At 41.8% G+C, this 19,302-nt stretch overlaps 1 protein-coding gene and 1 long non-coding RNA gene across 2 annotated transcripts in view; both read right to left on the bottom strand.

Annotated features, from left to right (window-relative positions):
- Positions 1-19,302, bottom strand: part of LOC310761667 — a 275,642-nt gene that overhangs the window by 7,014 nt on the left and 249,326 nt on the right. The window lies entirely within an intron of this gene.
- The window catches only part of HTR1F (5-hydroxytryptamine receptor 1F), a 107,308-nt gene that overhangs the window by 4,686 nt on the left and 83,320 nt on the right, over positions 1-19,302 (bottom strand). The window contains exon 2 of the mRNA XM_083611687.1: positions 2,215-2,368. The gene's annotated coding sequence lies outside the window, so the exon portion shown is untranslated. The remainder of the gene's footprint in view (positions 1-2,214; positions 2,369-19,302) is intronic.

The following is a 19,302-nucleotide window of genomic DNA, read 5'->3' as shown; positions in this document are numbered from 1 at the left end:
TTTGCCTTCAGAGGGTACTCTGGCTACTCATCAGATACAAGGTGGACCAGGTGATGGACCTGTGTTCTAATCTACCACTACTCTTTTTTATCTTCTTAATGTTTTCTAATCATCCCACTTTGCTCTGTCAATGCTGTTGTTTTGCAAACTGAAGGACTGCTGTGGTTTCCCTCCCAGTTAAATATGAAAGGAGGTTTATGTCCATAGCTCTGTGTGCTACTGCCTCTTGCTGTGGTGATGATGTAGTGAAAATGCCAGGGTTAGTGACCTACAGATCCCATACTAGACAGTTGGAAAAATATTGTAAGGTGGGCAATTTATGCAGTGAGAACTACTCTGTATCTAGCTCTTTTTGCAATATTTTGACTTTTTACAAATATTCAAGGAAAATTTGACATTGTTTTTCTCCCTGGGCTTTGCTAGCTGAGCTGCCTCCATACAGAACCAATGTGCTGGCCATCTGTCAATCATGGCCCACAAGGGATGGGGCAGATCAGGATCTAGCCTGATTTAAGCATTATTTAGGAAACTTTGAGATTTAATACAAAAGCCTTCCAATAACATGCATAGTTCTTTCTTCTTTCATAAACTAAATCCGTGGACTGGAGCTGTACTGCAGTTTCTTGGATTTCTATCAGCTAAAGGGCAACCTCATCTGTAGATAAGCACAATGAAACTAATTTAGATCACACAACTGAACTGCATCTCGCTGGAATATTTACCCTCGTAGCTTTGCAGAACTGTGCCAGCGATGGCCTTCTGGGTATATGCACCAAAAATAACTATAAAGCCGCATGCAGTTATCAACCAAACATATGTCAATCTACTAAGAATGGGGAAGGGGGGGCAGAGAGAGAAAAGCTGTAACCCCACAGCCTGACTTGGCTGGCCAGTCAAGTGTTGTGATAAACAAGCACCGTACTTGGGTTCACAGAGACTGTGGGCGTAATCCCATCTCATTTCAGTTAATAGTTCTGGATAGCTTTCAAACTGGGTAAACAAATCTTAGGAGTCCATTGGCAATTCAGTGTCAGCGTTCAGAGTCTCCAGCCACTTTCTGAAGTGGCTGCACGCACAGAGTGATCTGTATGCTTTTGGCAATGCGTGATGTGCAGTGTGTCTAAGGAGCTCTTTGGGGCATTTATTTCCCCTCTCTATTTGCTGATCCATAAAATGTTTAGGTGCAAATCAGGCTGCTATTGTGCAGAGACGGGATTCTGAAGGCTCCTGCCACACTGAGAGAGCACATATATTAGTGTAAAAACTGGGAAACTGCTTGGGGGAAAAGGTGCAAATTAAGTAAAATTGCATACTTAAAAGTGCTGGTGAATTTCCATGAGAACGTAAAAAAAGAATAATATTGCCAACTGATGCGGGAATGTGGCAAAGTCAACTTAAGACTGAAAAGAAATAAGAAACTGAAGTTGACAGATTCATTCATCTTTAGGCTAGACCTGTTTCTTATTTCTATCTGCCACTTCCTGTCATCTGCTCTCTGTTAGAATTCCTGCTCCATAATTGCAGTCATGGGATTGTTGTCTTTCGCATGACGGTATATGTTTTGACTCCTGACTCCACAGAGTGGGAAGTGACAGAGACAGGATGCTGTGTTACTGTGTTCCGTGAAGTGGGACTGTTGTCTTCTGTTCTTTCTCTTTGCTGTCTGATGCTAGAGAGAGAGGGAGCCATGTTGCAATGCTCCATGTGTGTTTATATGTAAATAAAGTAGATTAGCCGAAATGCTGAGTTGCTGGGATTCTATTACGCAAACTACGCAGATGCTGCGGATCCCTAAGTGTGCCGGTGTCTGTTGGCATTGGTCGCTGTGATGTTCTGGCAGAAGAAAGCTTTTGAAGCTCCCGAACGAATGACCAGGAGGGAGAGAACATGCCAGTCGGGCATGTGTCTGTACCAGGGTCCTACTTGAGTGTAGGATGAGCTCCTGACACTCTCACCATCTTACCACTGTTTTCTACCCTCCTCAATGCACCATTCACAAAATGCATTATAACTAACATAACTAAAACATAAAATAAAAGAGTGACTAGCTTTTTCCAACAATGCTGCTCAACCTACACTTGCCTACCCACAGGCCCCTGCTTCCTGCTCTCTGCAAATGGAAGGAACGACCACAGTTTCAGAGAGATAACGGTCAAGTTACTCTCACAAAGACTGACAAACACAGCTTCATCAAACAATGGTTACAGATCAAACCTTTTCCTGAAGCTCCATACATCAAAGTACACGTCAAAAAAGTCTATGCAGTACGATTCAGTTCCATTCTTAAGGTGAAGGTTTGCTTTGAGTTTTCTCCATGTCCAGCCGGGCTCTATTTTGGAAGGGTTGTAATTGCCTCTTACTTGCCATTCTGTAACAAAAAGGAGAAAAGAGTTATTAGGACAACATCTCAAAGTATCCTGGGGTCCTCATATTTTTCTCAGTGCACCACACCATTTTAGGCAACAGCAATACCATACAAAGAGTATGGCAAATGAATTTTAAATTATGGGGCCAGATCAACACTCGACCTTCTGGTGGGCTAGTCTGGAGGGTTGGAAGAGGAGACTATTGCCAATATGCAAGCAATAGTGTGCTGAAGCCTGAGGACCAACCAGGCTGAGGAAATAGAAGGCATGAACATGTGCAGAGTGCCCCTTTTTTTGCCAATGTTATCTCGGGGCTGCACACATCTTGGATCTAAAGGAGATTTTTTTAAAAATGTCTCTGGGCTGCACTCTCCCATGTTTAAAAAAGGAGACCTGGTCATTCCTGGCCTCTCCCTCAATGCTCCATTCACAAAATGCAATATAAATAACATAACTTAAAAATAAAATAAAATAGTGACTAGCTTTTTTCCAACAACGCTGCTCAGCACTCCCCCCAAAAGTTCCCTCACTGGTCAAATCAACATTAATAAAAAGGGGTGAGGAAGCTACTTGTTCGGAGAGGCAAGGGAGCTGTCTAATTTTTTAGCAGACTGTGGCTCTGCAGCTTAATAGGTGGCTCTCCAAAGAAACATATGTGGGCATGCTCAGAAACTGAGGAATGATTCTGATTTGGCTTATCAGGGCTTCAAAGCCTTCCCTCCTGCCCACCATATTCTGCACAAAAGAGCCTAAAGCCTTGAATTTCCTTAAAGTAACAGGCCTAATTAAACCATATTGGTTGCATAACCAGAGATTTTGCTGGTAACTAATTCTAAATCACAGGGTCTACTCTAGAGGAAAATCCAAACAGCATCTAAATTTGCATCTTGTTTTCCTCAAATGCAAACACGGGCGAAGCAGAATCAAAAGGGCAGGACCGGTGTGTGTGTGATTTTGGGGTTACTGGTGGGAATCCATGAGGACTAGGGCGGGGAATTCTCCTTGCACTTGTATATGTTTTTTTTTTATAAAAAAAATCCAGCTCTGGACTTAATTGACTTTACTGGATGACCTGAATTTACATGGTGATGTGTATTACTTCACTTACTTCAAAATGGGATAAGCAAGCCCTGCTGGGTTTAAGGGTCCTCTTGCCCATTCTGTAGGATGGGGTCCTGGACTTCTGTCTGCCACAATACTACTGTGGATGGGCTCTTGCTTTCTGTGTGCAGCTGGATGTCAAGAGGAAGCTGTGCTCATATACTACCTTTTCTACAAGTACAACATCCTATAATACTCAGAAGAATGTAATGGAGTCTGGTGGGGAGGGAGTGGAGGGGAGAGATCTGTGTCTAAGATCCCTTCAGCTTTTTCTTTTGTGCTTTACAAATGTGCGAAAGAAAAAAAAATGTTTCTGTCTGAACTTTTGAAAAATAAGGCAGTTTAAGCAATTCAAGTGGCAGAAAATTGAACTCCTTTACTTTTTTGACAGTAATTTAGCAAGTGGCATATAAAAAAATGCAGACTCTGTGAATCCCTGCATTTTCCACTTCAGAATGAGCAAACTGCATTTTCAAAGCATCGACTGAAAGACATTTTATTTGTGCTGTTTTCTCCCCAGGATAGTTTTACTGAAATAAAGCTGCTCTCATAAGTGTTTCACTGAATCAGAAGCAAATGATGGTATGCAGGTGTTTGCCTGCAGATGATATTCTGTACAAAATAAAAAACTGAAGGTTTCTTGTTTATACTTGCTGTTTTGAGACAATGCCAAAAATTAACATTTCAAGTCAGTCCCATCCACCTTTTCTTGTCTGAGCATTATGAGGCACTCAGATTGATTATATGATCACATATGTCTTCTAAAGTAATAGGACCAACTTTTAAAAATGATCACAGACAATGCTTTTTTCATAATTGTTTTGTACTTTTTGTAACTTCATTTTTAAATGGCTCAATATATTTCTCTTGGCTTACTCTTATTCTGAGGTATAGTTTGCTGTCTTCCTATAGGAATTTTAAAAGCATTAATTCTATTAATACACCCAAACCATCAATTGCTGATTAGCAAGAGCACAAACTTTCATTATTTAGGTTAAAAGGATATGTCAGCACATATTTGTTAACTCTGTTTCCAAGCTCTATTGTTTAAAGCTTGTGTAGTCTTAATATTCTGACTGAGATGTGTGCATCGGTATGTGAAATTACTCTAGCTATTCTAGATCAGTTCGGATTAGGTATAAGGATGCGGGATAAAGAAAAGGATCAAAAGTGAACCAAGATAATTCCATTCCTCATGCTTTGTGTCTACACACCCTGCTAATTCCTTGGTCTGTGTCAGAGATGGGGAACTGTGGCCCTTCAGATGTTGTTGGACTCCAACTCTCATTGGCCCCAGGTGACATGATCAATGTTTTGATTGTGACTATTCTTCCACTCACTCTTCTGTTGTGAGGGAGCATCGCTGTAATGGCAGACTCCTCCCCATGGATGTTCATTAGAATGGGTCAGTGGTATCTGGTGTCCATTATGACTAGTAGGGTGGAAGGCAGGGAGCCCAATACCACTGGAGCCAAAACCACTGACAGGCAGAGCCAACCAATTCAAGTTTTGTCCTGATCCTCCTCCTTGCTGTGTTTTACAAGTACATAGAGTGCAAATTTGTGCCCCATGGCATATTATTTTGAGCATCATTTTATGCTTTGCATAGTCAGGTCTAAGGCCAATCTTTTTTTTCTTTCTTTAACTGGAAAGCGTTATGAATCATTTTGTTGGAACATCTAGTTCAGCATCCTTTTTACCACACCAACCAACCAGATTGGGAAGCCCACAGGAGGACACCAGGGCGAGAGTTCCCTCCTGTTGTTGGTCCCCAGTAACTACTAGTTGAGAGCCATTAAGCCAAGCCATTTTATTCATATGACATTTACCTCCTCACAATACTCCTTAAAACATTCAAGAAAGCAAGAGGGTGCTAAAAATAGTTATTTAAATGTAGATTGAGGGGAGAGTCTGTGTTTATCTTCAGATGAACCTTGACAAAAGCTCACTCTTAGATACGCCAACTCTCGAATTTCAGGCATTTTGATTACCAAACAAGGCCTTTTTCAACCTGCTGCACTAATTGTCATTCCTGATATGAAAATAACTGACTGTCACAAAAGCTTCTTTCTCTTGCATAATAACTTTTGACAACCTTGTGGCATTTGACATAACGCTTACACAAGGGTGACTGACTTCAAAATGTCAACTGATTGTTCAGAATTAATAATGAAGGACTACTTTTAATTATAGTTTCACCGGTTCAAGCCAATCTACTTGTCTAAGATAATTAATTCAATTTTAAATGGGACTGAGACATGGAAAACAGAACTCAGGACCATATTGAAAGTGCTACACAGTCCTAGAGAAAAAGTAGAGCTTTAAATTCAATAAATAATAATATACATGTTTTAACAATTATTCATAGCAACTCCAGAGAATTTTTTGAATTGCCAATTATTGTGCAAGAAATTATGCAAAACTGCAAGAATCTTTCTTCATTTGTAAGCACTCGGTCAAGGCAAGATTTTATCAATTTACTGTGTATTGTGTCTGTGCTTTTTATTTCTCTCTGTAGACTGTGGTAAAAAAAAAATACAGCTCCTATGTGCAGAATTTCCAGTGCAAAATAAGGGATGCATCATCAATTTGATTATTTTCTCATGGAGTTCAAAAAACGAGCATTGCCTTCCAACCAGAAGATACATTGGGGGGCAGGGGGAGGCATGAAAATGAATATTGCTTTTCTACTGCAAAATGAATTGCTGCTTAAAGTCTGTGTGATCTATTATAGAATGGATGCATTTGCAAAGGTAAAATTCTAGAAGCCCAACGCTGCTATTTTCCAGCTACATTTTATGCCCTGCCTTTCTTCAGGACTGCAACGAGGCATACACAGTGCTGTCCCCCTCCCCATTTATCCCCACACCAACCCTGAATTGTTAGTCTGAGAGTTATTAGCCCAAAGTCACCCCATGGTCTTTATGAGAGAATGGGATTTGCACCTTTGACTGGCACTCTAAGCCATCGTGCTACCTGGGCTTTCAGTCTGTGAATGAATATGACGGAGACTTAGGGGGAGGGAAAGTGAACATGGTGGGGCTTTAGACCCCCTCCTCCCAACTAATGAAATCAGGTGCATAGACTGGTTTGACAAGAATGGCAGATATAGGTGAGGCAACTTTGGACTGATCTAAATATTGAGCTGTAGTCCCGTGTGAGAAGTTTCTCGGTGATTTTAATGGCTGCCAACAGATTTACAGTGAAGGGTAAACCAAGTTCACAGTCACATTATTATCTTGAGTTCTCACCTTGTTAACTTGATTTACCCTTCACAGCAAGCCTGTTGCCAAAAATAATCACCAGCCTTACCTAGAAAACTATCTCACTGGCCCAATGTGGTAGGGATGTGTCCTAAAATTTATCTGCTGCTGCTACTACTACTGTCTATGAGTAGTATACTGAATCAGAGCACTGACAATGCATTTTGTTCAGGACTGTCTTGGAAGCTAGGAGGAGGTCTCCAAAACTGAATCTGGGGTGGAATCTAGACACATATAAAAATGTATATTGAATTTAGGAGCAATGGAGAACTTAAGAAACCACAATGGAAAACCAGCTCCGCTCAAGGTATGATGGAGAACAGCAACAACAGACAAAAAGATAGACACGATACAGTACAAAGTCAGGAAGAAACACTATGGACAGAATAAGAAGAATAAAAACATACTTTGAATGGTTCACCTGTAGGATTATAAATAATTTAATGTGTTAATGAGAATGGAAGTTGTTAGAATTGCAACTGTGGTGTAAGGGTTTGTTTTTCTGACTGGTGGGTAATTGGAACTTATAAGATTATGGAACACAGAAATTACGTAAATCATCAAACCATTAACTCTAGCACTTGGGGGGCACATAAATTGTATAATTTGGCATTTGAAAGATTGGCATTACTAATTATATTATAATTTGTTATTGACATAATGAGGCTTTTACTGGAGTATTGTAATTGAAAACTAATAAAAATTATTATTAAAAAAGAAAGAAAAATATATTGAATTTGCCATAGCTCACCATTGCCTTCTAGTGTCACGTTTGTATAATGCACTTTAGAACACATTTAAAACATTTTATTTGCAGCTGTATAGCTGAGTCCTGGGACTTGGTCTATGCCAAACATGATGTACTCCACGCTTGAGCTATGTCCCCACCTGAATTCAATGGGATTTACTCCCAAACAACATGTTCACAGAACTGTACAGTTGGAAGGAACTCATATTCCTGAAATGCAGATCACAGTTCTACTTATTTTTTTTAAAAAATGCTGTGGGTGCCGTGATGCTTCTGACCTTGTCAGCTGCAGGTACGATCTTGTTGTAGGGGTGGAAACACCTGCTTGAATTTTGATTGCATTACGTTCTCAGCATCTTTCAGATCATGTCATGTTCCTTCTTCCACTTTGTATTTACCATGTCATCACCTAAATGTCTGGCATAGCTGTCTCCTATGATGACTGCACTTATTTTGTGTGGAGGAGGAAGCTTCTCTTTAAAAATGGAATTGTAACAGAGAATCTGTTATTCTAATAGAGAAGTCTAAGTGTGTTGACTCAGAAGTGAGTCCCACTGAGTACTTAACTCCCATGTAAGTGTGTAGAGGACTTCAGCCTAAATCGGACAGCTGGGTGTGCTTCAGCTGTGTTTGCTCTCAATTCCCCCACCCCCCAAGATCTCTGCCCATATATTTCAAAAGGAGATGCCTTTTGTGTGATTCCTCTGTAAGCAGTGAGGCCAGAAGATGTCAGCGGCACAGTAAGGTCATGTAAGTGGATTGGGAAAAATATATATAGATACTGGAATCTGGGGTTAGAGCATGACTCTTCACAGCAGTAATTCTGCAACACCCATGCAACTGGGAGGACTCTCTCGGGGACTGTGGATGCATTGGGTGTCTGTGCAACAGGTAGGCACTCCACTGCAATATCGTAACCCTCTTCAGAGGGCCAGGTTGTTGACTGCTTACACTGTCTGCCTTTAAAGCAGAGTATGAAGTAAGGATGGGGAAATGATTCTAGACCAATGAATAGCTTGCCTGGGTGTACTTAAGATGTTGATAAGGGCAAAAATGTGAGGGAAGAAAGTCTGAGAGCCTTGCTATAATCACTATTTGTTATTATGTACACTATGCTCTTAAGGATGCGGGTGGCGCTGTGGTCTAAACCACAGAGCCTAGGGCTTGCTGATCAGAAGGTCAGGGGTTTGAATCCCTGCGACGGGGTGAGCTCCCGTTGTTTGGTCCCTGCTCCTGTCCACCTAGCAGTTCGAAATCGTGTCAAGTTGCAGGTAGATACATAGGTACCGCTGCAGCGGGAAGGTAAATGGCGTTTCCATGTGCTGCTCTGGTTCGCCAGAAGCAGCTTAGTCATGCTGGCCACATGACCCAGAAGCTGTCTGTGGACAAACGCTGGCTCCCTCGGCTTACAGAGTGAGATGAGCGTCATAACCACAGAGTCGTCTGCGACTGGACCTAACGGTCAGGGGTACCTTTACCTTTACCTTTACCCTATGCTCTTACTGTATATGTTATATCCCTTTCAATCAGGATTATGGTCTTGTCTGAATGGTTCAGACTTTCAAAGTGCCTCTTGCCCATTCCTGTTCAGCGTTTTGCCTTCCCCCACCATATTTTTGTAGTGTTTTGTAGTGCAAACCATCATTTGCAGCTTTTGAGCTGTGTCTTCTTCTGGCAAGCCACAAGTTCTCAGTTGCCTAGCAGTTGGCTTATCCATTCTATTGTCCTTTCCTGAATTCATGTCAGTGGGCATTCTTTACAGTCCTCTGCAGACCCTCCTTCCAAAAACAACGTTACAGCTGATTTAGTTCACCACTCATTATAGGCTGTCCTCCTGGGTTCTGTACAGCAAACAGAAATGGCCGCTCAACTCTCCCCGTTATTTCATATGCATTCTCTGTTGTGAAAGTGGTTAACTAAATTAGTTTTGCGTTTGTTGCAGCGGTCTACACGAGGCTGGCCTTCCATCCTTGCTTACAGCGGACAGCCATCTGTTTGAAAGAGTCCTCTATTGAAAGGGCTGCCTGATCTGAATCCATTCTAAAGATAAAAAGCCATAAGGAGGAAGAGCAGGGGCCTCGAAGTTGCCCATCAACTGCTAGAGCCTCAAGAGGCACACCTTTCACATGGGAACAGCCTACCACACAATGGTGAGATGCATTGTATTTATACTTACATAGTAAATTAGTGTATGCAGGTTTTATTAATATCTGTCCTCTTTTGCCCTATTTTGTGGTGATGTGTTTCCTCTTTCTGGGGAGGTGCACAGAGGCACCATTTTGTCAAGATGATTGACCAGCTCCCTCAAAAGAATAAAAATAAATAAACGGAGACCCCCAAAACTGCCTTGGCCCCTTGGAGCTGGCATGCATAAGTGGCCACCCTGGTCTTTGCCAGAGATCGTATTGTTAGGGCAGCCACATGGGGTTGTTCTGTTCACTGGTACAAACCGAGTACAGTGGTACCTTGGGTTAAGTACTTAATTCGTTCCGGAGGTCCGTTCTTAACGTGAAGCACCACTTTAGCTAATGGGGCCTCCCGCTGCCGCTGCCGCCACGCCGCCGGAGCACGATTTCTGTTCTCATCCTGAAGCAAAGTTCTTAACCCAAGGTAATATTTCTGGGTTAGCAGAGTCTGTAACCTGAAGCGTATTTAACCTGAAGCGTATGTAACCCGAGGTACCACTGTAGTACAAATGCATTTGAAACCAACTCTTGAAACTCCTTGGGAAATCTTGACTTAGCCTGTTGCATAGGGAGAGCCACCACCTTTTGCCTGGTGTCCTTGAAAACACTGCAGTAAAGGCGTAATAACCATGGGCAGCGTAATACAGATGACACCTCCTCCTCCTCTGCCTAAGAAGTGGAATAATTGAGCCCTAGAGGTCTGGGTAATGATTCACTTTATTAGAAGATACAGCTGAAAAAGATAAAATTAATGGGCTTGCTGTTCCATGTGAAGATCAGATGTGTTGTCTGAATTACTAAAGCACCCTCATTTCCAGAAACATTTATTCTGCTATCATTTTGTGTCAAACGTGTTATTACAATTAGCCACCATGCCAACTCCAGAAATTCAGTGATATTTATTGCCTGATTTTTCAGACTTCTGAAGTGACGAAGGGAAATAGTGAAACCACTCAACTTGTTTATTCACATCATTTTTCTTCTGCTATACCTGATAATGAATTTATTTCATCTTGAGGAAGTGTGAGACAGTTAATTTCACTTTATCGCCTAAGTTTCAATGTATCATTTGACAAAAGGTGACATGTCTATAACTCTTACTTTGATACTTCTGTGGAACAATTAATTTCAATCAAAGTCTAATATGATGCCTATTTTGCACAATATCCTTCACGATACATACAATTTATATTTATTTTCTTTCCTAGTCTCAGGTCCAAGTTAGATAGGTCACAATTTTTACACACAAAATATGTTAAGTGCAATTGGCTGTAAGAATTGTCCCCTTTTCTGATCATATCAGAACTTTTGAGCAGCGTTTCACATTGTAGGTGACATCAAAAACACTCTTGAGCAGTTCCACTTCTTTCTAAAGGTCTTAGAGGGGTGGTGATGAATAATCCCCCCCATACTTAAAAAATTCTCTGTGCATGATTCAGTTATGTGCTCCCACACCCACCCACCAACAATCTCAAAATGTATATCTGAGGCCACTGTAAATAATGACATGAACTAGTCATCAGTTTCCATAAGGAAACAGTTAACATCTAACTCTTCTTTTCAAAGCTTGCTTTCAGGCATCTTGGTTAATGAACATTCATACAGATTTATTTGCACAGAATTTCTGGGGAGATTAGACAGTGTTGACTATTTTTGATTATTCAGCATTACGGAATTCTATTAATTGCTAAATTGCTGTTTTTATACAATACTATACACGGGTGGCACTGTGGGTTAAACCACAGAGCCTAGGACTTGCCGATCAGAAGGTCGGCGGTTCGAATCCCCGTGACGGGGTGAGCTCCTGTTGCTCGGTCCCTGCTCCTGCCAACCTAGCAGTTTGAAAGCACGTCAAAGTGCAAGGAGATAAATAGGTACCGCTCCGGCGGGATGGTAAACGGTGTTTCCGTGCGCTGCTCTGGTTTGCCAGATGCAGCTTAGTCATGCTGGCCACATGACCCGGAAACTGTACACCCGCTCCCTCGGCCAATAAAGCGAGATGAGCGCCACAACCCCAGAGTCGGTCACGACAGGACCTAATGGTCAGGGGTCCCTTTACCTTTACCTTATACAATAGTATTCTATCGTTTTTATGTTGTATTTCTGTATATGGAAAGATTTTGAGATATTAAGTGGTTTAGAAAGGCTTTTAAATAAATAAACAAACAAATAAATACTGATTATTATTTTTTTGCAGGGAGATTATACAGTGCTGTGTCAAGCAAGAGCCACCCCATACTTTCCACTGCATTTCACCATCACTTTCCTCATCACAAAAAAGTCTGCTCTTTGGTGGGATACGGAGTTAGTGTAGTGGCTCTGCCTCACCTGGTGAGCCAGTTGCTCACTGCATCTCTGCCTGGCAAGCAAGGAAGTGATAGCCAAGAGGAGGCGGCAGCGGTGGCAGCAATGGACTCATTGAGGGATGGTGGCCCCTGGTGGGGATCTTGCCAAAATGGCCCCCAAAACCTGGAGGCAACTTTGCAGATGCCACTTTATGATCTGAACCTTGCAAGATACCATTCCGTTCTTTAAAAATCTTTAATATCCATAGGCAGCAACTACAGGAAAAGCAGGATGAGGCAAGAATACACAGAACCCTCTCACTCAGGTTTTAAAAAAGCAAGTAGGCTGGCGTGTAGGGCTTATCAGATAAAGCAGATGCTTCATCTATAAATCAGTTTTATGTATTTCACAGGTCATTGGAGACATCGAAGGCAATTCCTGCTGTACTGGGAAACAACACCCTGCCCGGCTTACAGGATGTGATCGAGCTTAAGCTGACTGTGCCCTCCCACTTTTGTCGATCATTATCCACTTTCATGACCGTTCTTTAATGTGGAATACATTGATAGCTAAGTATAACATATGGGGGAGGTGTAGCATAGTTACAGCCTTATGAAACGTTAATGATTACGAAGAACACAGTGACCACTGAATGCATCAGGGAGAACGGGAAAAGGTATTAAAAGAACCACAGTAAACTTCAAGGTTGGATGACAAAGCCATTAAGATGAAAAAGATCACAGCCAGTGGTTATGAGTCTCATGCTTTGCATTCCTCCCCCCCGCCCCTGAAGTGGGTGGAATTACTGCCGCATACACCATGATTACCATTTCTAATATTGTCTACAAGTTTGCAGTGTGTATGGTGTGTAGGCATTTTGCTAGCACTAAATGACATGCGCCCCTTTCCCAAATCAAGGTACGCAGTACACATGGCCAACCCAGTTATTTTGGCATCTGAGGCAGAAAATCCAACATGCGCCTCTCCCACTCTTTGACGTCATCCTATGCATCTAACAGAGAACTTATCACACCCTGGGAGCAAAGCAAACTCTGGAGCGCTTGTGTTAAACAGAATGTGTGCAGTAGCAGTCAGTGGTGGCTTTGCTTTCTTGCCTTCTGGACACTGAGTGTTGCTGCCAGTTCCAGAGGGGGGCAAGGCAGAGAAAGAGGGGCAAGGCAGAGACAATTAAGACCCAATCTAATGCATGGAAGGCAGGTGAGCAACACTGTGCTGCCCCACCAATTGCTAGTGAATGTGTGGGATTACCCACAAAGAATATACACCTGTTTCTTGAATGGGTCCTGATGTGCATTGTACAAACATTACATATAAATAAAATTACTTATCAGGATTTTTTTTAAAAAAATAAGCATATAGTTTTCTTCAAAATATCAAAATAATAATAATGAGCAGATACGGTATAAGAGCACAGAATATATACAAAAGACACAATAGTGGTAATTGTATTAAGCAGAAACACATTTCAAAAGCTTTCCAAGGATCCTAAAAGGAGCTAACCTTCCCTTAAAAGGTCTTTCTGAGCTTGTTCCAAAGGAAGAGGAGGAGAGAAGGCAAGATGATGTGAAGGACTAAGGTGCGGTCATGGTGGGCGGCTAACTTGTGGTTCCTGAGATGCATTTGGGCTTGAACTCATCAGCCCCAACCAACATGGTAAGTGGTCGGGATGATGGGAATTGTCATCCAAATGTCCAGAGGATGGCAGGATAGCAAATCCTGGGCTACAGTGTCAAAAGCGTCTATTTTTCTCTGAATTGACGACAATATTTATTGGCGGAGGGAGCCGGCGTACAGCTTCTGGGTCATGTGACCAGCATGACTAAGCTGCTTCTGGCGAACCAGAGCATCGCACGGAAATGCTGTTTACCTTGCCACCAGAGTGGTACCTATTTATCTACTTGCACTTTGATGTGCTTTCAAACTGCTAGGTTGGCAGGAGCTGGGACCGAACAACGGGAGCTCACCCCGTCGCGGAGATTCGAACTGCCGACCTTTTGATCGGCAAGCCCTAGGCTGTGTGGTTTAGACCACAGCGCCACCCTCGTCTCTTGTTCTAAACTCATATAGGTCAGCATTAATCTCTAACTTTTATATACATCTTGGAGCATCACTCTTAAATAATGAATTGTCTGAAGTCTAGTTTTATCATCTACATGTCAGCATTTCCTAAACAATGAGTTTTCACTAAAGTTCCAAGCAAAATCTTGACTTTAGACAGTGTTTCAATTCTCTACCTGTGACCAGCAATTTACCTGCTTTGAAGCCCTGATAATATTTCCACTATGTGTTCATCTTGTCATGTTAGCAAGCAGTGTTAACAATATTAGCTTAGCCAAGTTCCTTCCTCTTAAAGCATTTCTCTACTCTGCCGGAAATAGGAATATATCAGGTGAACTGCAGATGAAAAAAATATCTAAGCTAAGCTAAGAGGAAACAGTTGGCTGCAAAGAACAGGATGAAAAAGGCAAAGATGAGAGTTTATATCACACTTAATAGGAAAGCGAATATAATACATTTTCATCCTTTCTCTTAATATTACTATGAGATCACAGGCACCAATCTAGTAATGAAGCAAGGCATCTAGAATTTATGAAGTCCATCCTAAACTAAATGGAACGATGCACAAAGCATTAGAATAGTGAACTTTGGCAACACAAACAATCTATTTTCCTCTAATATCCAGGACACTGGCAGTAAAAATGCAAAAATAATAAATAACAATTTCCCGTCCTTTCGTGACACCCAAAATCAGCTGCCTTAGGCAGCCCACCTCACTTTGCCTAATAGGGAAGCCCGTCCTTGCTAACCTGTCAGTTTGTCTTTGTGGAAACTGAATTTCACAGCTATGTAGCAATGAAGTAGATTTTGAAAATCTGCAAACTTTTAGTATTATTTGGAATAGGAAGTCGCGAAGCCGTATAAATACGCAAATCTAAATGTCCCTTTTAGTTATAGAGATATTTCTAGCCTCAGCTTAAACAGATCTGGAGGAAGAGAATCAGCACAGCCCACGGCAGCCCATTTCCAACGTCAAAACAGCTACTAGCATTATTATTTATTGTTTATTATCAATTAAATTTCTATGCTGCCCTTCATCTGAGGATCACAGGGAGGTTGACAATATAAAAACTATTTTTAAAAAACATAACAAAGTGTTAGTAAGTTTCCTCTCATGTTTTGCTGAAATCTGTTTTCTTGCCATGCCCACCCATTCTTTCTACCCCTGCCCTCTGAAACAACAGGGAACAATTTCAGAAGAATCCCAACCTCTGTTATGTAGGGGGGGCATTTGGATTAGGTGGAGGTGTCTTTCTGCCCATCTCTCCCAGTTCAGCTGGCCTCCACTGGCAGATTGAGGCAAGCATGAGTCTATTGGTGCCATGCCTCCCGTTTCCACCCACTGTACATGTGGAAAGGCAGGGGTGAGGACACGGGTGATGCCGTGGTCTAAACCACTGAGCCTCTTGGGCATGCCGATCAGAAGGTCGGCGGTTTGAATCCCCGTGATGGGGTGAGTTCCTGTTGTTCTGTCCCGGCTTCTGCCAACCTAGGAGTTCGAAAGCACGCCAATGCAAGTAGATAAATAGGTACTGCTGTGGCGGGAAGGTGAACAGCATTTTTGTGTGCTCTGGTTTCCGCCATGGTGTTCTGTTGCACCAGAAGTGGTTTAGTCATGCTAGCGACATGACCTGGAAAGCTGTCTGTGGACAAACGCCGGCTCCCTTGGCCTGAAGTGAGATGAGTGCTGCAACCCCATAGTCACCTTTGACTGGCCTTAACCATCCAGGGGTCCTTTACCATTTTACCTTTACCTGAGGCAGGGGCATTCTGAAGGCAGGGAAAAGGGTGGGCCAAAGTGGCACAAAATCCACTGCATCCCAAGCTGGTCTTTACCTTCTGCTGTGGTGAGCTGCAGATGCTGCCATGGCCTGCCACTCAGCAAAGACCTGTGTGTGTGTGGGGGGGGGGAGTTTGGATTCTACCCTTCTCTACTTTTGCATGACAGGCCTTCAGGTATTTGAAAATAGCTACATGTGTCCCTTAACCTTCTCTCCTTTAGGCTAAATATACCCTGAATGGGCAGAAGTAAGCAATTTTATGACAGTGGTGATGGTGCCATTCCACTGGACATTAAGATCTAGTGCAGACAGAAGGAGTTGTTAATTTTGGTTCTCTCATTTTTCTAACTTTAAATTCAGTTCACATTGCTGCAGCAATTTGTGAGTTGTTTTTTTAAAAAAATCCCTATTAAAATTCAGCATTTTAGTTCAAATTTATCTTAAAGGTAAAGGTAAAGGTACCCCTGCCCGTACGGGCCAGTCGTGCCCGACTCTAGGGTTGTGCGCCCATTTCACTTAAGAGGCCGGGGGCCAGCGCTGTCCGGAGATACTTCCAGGTCATGTGGCCAGTGTGATGAAGCTGCTCTGGCGAGCCAGCACCAGCACAGCACACGGAAACGCCGTTTACCTTCCCGCTATAAAGCGGTACCTATTTATCTACTTGCACTTAGGGGTGCTTTCGAACTGCTAGGTGGGCAGGAGCTGGGACCGAAAGACGGGAGCTCACCCCGCTGCGGGGATTCGAACTGCCAACCATGCAATCGGCAAGTCCTAGGCACTGTGGTTTTACCCACAGCGCCACCCGCGTCCCTTAAATGGATGTCATTTTTACTTTTATATTATTTTGCATGCACACTTTCCTCTCACATATGCTTTTTTATAAGCATTGTTTGTTTGGAGAACCACAACAAAAATTCAAATAAGTGCAAATTTTGAAAGGAGTATTCAAACCCTGCCTTATGCTGGCAATGTCTTTCTTAATTTTAAAATCTTATGTTTATTGTGTCTTTGTTTTAATTTATTAGGAGCTTTTTGGAAGGCAGAAAAATAATATATAATAAATTTAAACAAACTTTTTTTTTTTTTACCAATATGCACATAAAAACATGTTAACATATGACTTCAGGCTGAGAGTGATGTACATGCAACTGAGAATGCTCAGAGGGTGTTGCATTTTGTCCAGATGGCAGAAGGATTTTAGCAGCCTAAAATGATATCTGGTGATCAAAAGGTTAAATCTGAATGTTTGTCACTGGAAACCTTAGTGCCAGTGATTTCCATCTTCCATATGGATGTGAAAGCTGGAAGCTGACCAACGATACAGAAAAATAATCTAAATGCTTTGGAAGGCAAATGTCTCAGAAAAGAGCTAAGGATTAAATGGGATGAATTCATAGCAGATGCCAAGAATCACCAGAGAGTTTCCTGACCCTTTATTTTCAAAGTCATCCAGAAAAGATGGAAATCACTGGCAACATGTTTTCAGAATGGAGCTAAAGCATCTGCCATAAGATGCTAGAGGATCTGCCATAAAATGGATAGATTGGACTAACATTGCTTGTGCCCTATGCCAAGGTGTGGGCAGACAGGCTTGTATAATCTACGTTATACTAAAATCCAAAGATCATTTGCAAAAGGCAAACACTTAGAATCTGTGGTTTTGTCTAAAGTGTTGGACAGAACTGGATTACAAGTCAGGCTTTGTTTTTTCAGATAAATGGGGGGCGGGCGGGCGGATGGACTATCTTTTCATCTTTATCCTTGAATCCTAAGTCAGCAACTTTATCTCAGTGCCCAAGATACTGTCTTAGCCTGCAATGTCCATTTTAGGCTGAATATATACACAGAATTTATGTGTATAACATCCAGCCTTATATAGTTCTAATTTAAAAATTATTTTTCTTGGCCCAATCATTCCCTAACTTGTGTAACATCTTGCCTGATAAAAAGTTTTGGAGAACTCAAACACTTGCCACATTTTTGAGACTTTCTGAATAGTGCTAATAAAAGTACACAACAATGGACTACAAAATTCAGGCACTCAGAATGGCAAAAATGAACTGAGCTTATAGTCCTCCCACTCCAAAACCTATTGAGTGGTGCCCTCTGCAATCTTTCTTCATTTCATTAGTATAATTTTTTGGATGGGTGGCGGTCATTTTGCTGTTGCTGTTTTTAAACATTAGCGAGTCAGAATTCCTTGCTGATCTTCAAATAATCAGAGATCTAGCAGTATATCTGGGTGTGTTTTCTGCCTACTTTTCCAATGGCTGACAAATCAAGAAGACCCAGAGAAGCTGAGGAACAAAGAGGGTTAAGATAATACTATGACACAGAAGTGCTGTTTTGCTACCCAAGTTCTCATACTTTTGTTCCACAGCTAGCCTCCACAAAAGTCTGGCTTGGATCCAAAGATGCTCTTGGTGAGCAGAAGGTAGTTCTTGTGGAAGAGTAGATTCTGGGGTTTTCTCCATCCTCAGATTTCCACTTCTTACTACAGACCCCTATGCTTGTCTCAAGGGTTCCTCAACCCTCAGGAGAAGGTCTGGGGAAATGGTCAGAGGAGATGCAGCTGAAAAGTCCCATTCTGTGAATGGAAGTCCACTCAGGCCAGTTGTGATCTTAGCCTGTGCTCACAAGTGTGCACAATGTTAAATTAGTTTAAGATTAGAACAGAGGAAGCCATTGTAGTGCTCTCCTGATGCTGCTGGACTACAACTTCTGTTATTTCTGACCGCTGGCCATGCTGAATGAAACTGATGAGAACTGCAATAACATCTGAAGGACACCATGTTGGCTGCCTCTAGATTAGACAATTAATTTTAGTGAGAATACAGTCCATACTGAAAGACAAAATTATTAGACTGTTTGAAACAATAGGAAACCCGTTTACAAGAGCCATGGAAAAAAAGAGGACCCTCCCACCTGCAATATTTAATATCTAACCTCTTTCTGATTTGGATATTCATTTATTTGTTTTTTAAAAGATCAATTTACATGTATAAAGGAAAGTGCATCTCAAAAGCAAAATATTTTACAATATACAGAGGAAAGGTTCTGTATAATAGCATTCTGTACATCAACAAATCCATCCTACAACTAAAAAGGGTAAAAAGTTAAGGCCGGAAGGGGAATAAAAAGCAATCATGCTTCTATGCCCTGCTCAAAACAGCCAGATGATTTAGAGCACAATCAACACGAAGAACTTTCTGAATGAGAATGCTCATGTTTAGTTATGATTTTATTCCCTTGTGTCCCAGCCTAAATGGGAAGCAACATTATACCTCTCCAATTTAAAACACCCAACAGAGGAAGCCGCAAATCTCTCACAGGAGACATTTCATTTTCCTATGCACAAGCCGGAGCAGTTGGAGCGGACCGATAAATTGTAACTCATCCAATTACCTACTTCCATGCAGCATCCTTGTGTCATACTGCAAATAAAATAAAATACAGACAGACTAAACTGTGGCTTTTCCTGGGGGTCTGATT

This window comes from Podarcis filfolensis (assembly GCF_964270895.1).
Source record: "Podarcis filfolensis genome assembly, chromosome: 4".
In the NCBI taxonomy this organism is placed as follows: domain Eukaryota; kingdom Metazoa; phylum Chordata; class Lepidosauria; order Squamata; family Lacertidae; genus Podarcis; species Podarcis filfolensis.
This window is presented reverse-complemented; position numbering and strand designations above follow the sequence as displayed.